Source organism: Odocoileus virginianus, chromosome 4 (assembly GCF_023699985.2).
Source record: "Odocoileus virginianus isolate 20LAN1187 ecotype Illinois chromosome 4, Ovbor_1.2, whole genome shotgun sequence".
In the NCBI taxonomy this organism is placed as follows: Eukaryota; Metazoa; Chordata; class Mammalia; order Artiodactyla; family Cervidae; genus Odocoileus; species Odocoileus virginianus.
In genome coordinates, this window is record NC_069677.1 from 66,507,156 (window position 1) to 66,509,735 (window position 2,580).

Consider the following 2,580-nt stretch of genomic DNA (forward strand, 5'->3'; position numbering starts at 1 on the left):
AGTGAATAGGTTGGGGCTAGATGATAATACTGTTTGGAAACATGTGACTAAGTAACTCCAGTTACTGGATGTGGGTATATTGTTCTTGTCTACTCAAAGAGGTTCTCACATCATCTGGTTAAGGAGTGTGTATGTTATCTATAAATGACCAGTTCAGTCTCTGGGTATATGAGGGGCCAGCCATCACCAGAAGGATATGCCTTGTTTACTAGGTCCTGCTGACCACTTGGCTCACCTCCCAGAGAGGCCTCTTGCTCAAAGGAACCTGGATCTGAGGGCTGGGTACCTAAGTGGGAGTCATTCCTGAAGTTCTTAACTCAGGGTGTGGAGTCCAGGAGAATGGGGCTGACATACTTTCTCCTTCACTATTAGTCTTGGAACCTACAGAAAATCCTGAGAGCCTGTTTCTTTATCTGCATGAGGGGAACGGTGACAAGGTAGATAGTAAATATTTAACAAATCTTCTCATAGCTTCACATATACTAAATAACACCATTCTCAAACAACCCTATGATGTATTATCACTATTCTTATTTTACAGATGAAGAAACTGAGGTAAAGCCTGGTTAAATAACTTACAGTTGGTAAGGGAGGAGCCAGGTTTGAACCCAGGTCCTCGGGCTCCAGAGCTTCAGACTTCAACGTCACGCTCATTGGGGAATAATGTGGATAAGTTAACAAACCTTAGCTTTAAGGGCTATTGTGAGAATTGGGGATAAAGCCACATGTGGCATGTGGCTTCTGGGCTTGCTATTCTATAGAAATTGTCCCTCTTGCTAAATTTGTCAGTGACCTCCATATTGCCAAACCCAATAAACACTTTTTTGTTTTCATTCCACCTGACCTCTCAATAGCATTAAATCCAGTCGAACATTTCCTCATACTTCTTTTTTGTTTTTTTTTAAATTCACAGGGCATGAGGTCAGTTTTTCCATTGTTTAAACGAATATGCACCACAGTGGTTCAACAAGTAAGGCAAATGCAAGGAATATGAAAGTTGCAGTTTGCAATTACCATATCTAGAACCCCGGGAAGGTGAATTAGACAGAAGTGGTAGTCACTCTAATTAAACGAACAGGTGACATCATGACAAGTTGGTTTTTAGCATCAAAACTATCAAAACTACCACATTTTCTTAACGATCAGAGGTCCCATGTTGGTTCCAGCCTCTTCATTGTGATGATCCGTCACAGAATGTGAACTTTTTGGCCTCTACCAATAGCATTAGGGGCTTCCCATGTGGCTCAGCTGGTAAAGAATCCACCTGCAATGTGGGAGACTTAGGAGATGTGGGTTCGATCCCTGGGTGGGGAAGATCCCCCATGGCAACTCACTCCATGCCTGGAGAACCCGACGGACAGAGGAACCTGGTGGGCTACAGTCCACAGGGTCACAAAGAGTTGGACACGACTATAGCCAGTTAGCACAGCACAATAGCTGTAGACAACTTTTTCTCCCAAATCCTTCATATCAAAAGCAAACACAATCTTGGAGTTTTCTTTCTGATTGTGAGGGTTTACCATAGATTTGCTACAATGATTTTTAATGTGAAATATTTTGTAAGATAACTAACTGCAGCCATCCCAGCAGTAATGGTAATGGCTGTGATCCATTCAACTTGTAAGCTGGAAGTCACATTCAAGGCAATGTCACTTGCAATGTGTGTACACAGGACACTGGGCACAGATAGCTTGAATGGCCAGCTGCAGTCAAGATGTGAGAGGCGTCCTACAGGCACCAATTCCAGGATGCTCACTCCTTTTTGAAACATTTACTTCTTCTGACTTTGGTGACAACTCACTCAAAAGGGTTTGCTCCTACTCCATCAGCTGTTCCTTCCTAGTCCCTTTTTCTCTCTTTTCCTCTTTTTTTAAAACAAATTTGTTTATTTATTTGGCTACACCAGGTCTTAATTGTGGCACGCGGGTTCTTTAATTGTAGCATGCAGGATCTGGTTCCCTGACCAGGGATCAAACCTGGGGCCCCTGCACTGGGAGCGTGGAGTCTTAGCCATTGGACCATGACGCAAGTCCCTCTCTTTTCCTCTTTTAACTGTAGAGACATGTTGGAGTGCCCTGGGCTGATGTCTCCTTAGTCCTCTTCTCTTTTCTTCCCCTGTGAGATCTTGCACAGTCCTGTGGCATGAGGTACCATCTGTATCATTTGTTTGTTGATGACTCCTCTATCAGTCAGGGTTCGGCCTGAGAACTGGAACCAATAGGAAATATATCAAGAGATTTATTGAGAGGAATTTCTTATGTGATTTTAAAGGCTTGCTAAGTAAGCCTTTAGGTCAGGCTGTCAGAAGAGCAGGCTGGACCTCTTCCATTGCCCTCACCCTGGCTAGACTCCTTCATCTCCAGCCTGGACGACTGCCAACGCCACTTAACCAGTTTCTCTGCTTACATTCCTGCCTCACCCTCCTTGCTTACATTCTTGCCTTACAACACCCACTTACAAGAAGTGATCCTTTCTCTTTTCGTTTCTTTTCTTTTCATGCCAGTTTTATTGAGGTATGATTGATAACTGACACTGTTTAAGGCATATAGCATAATGATTTGACTTACATACATCATGAAA

At 43.2% G+C, this 2,580-nt stretch overlaps 1 pseudogene; it reads right to left on the minus strand.

Moving 5' to 3' along the window:
* Positions 1 to 1,122: 1,122 nt before the first annotated feature.
* LOC139034865 (CDGSH iron-sulfur domain-containing protein 1 pseudogene) lies at positions 1,123 to 1,771 on the minus strand (annotated as a pseudogene).
* Positions 1,772 to 2,580: the final 809 nt, after the last annotated feature.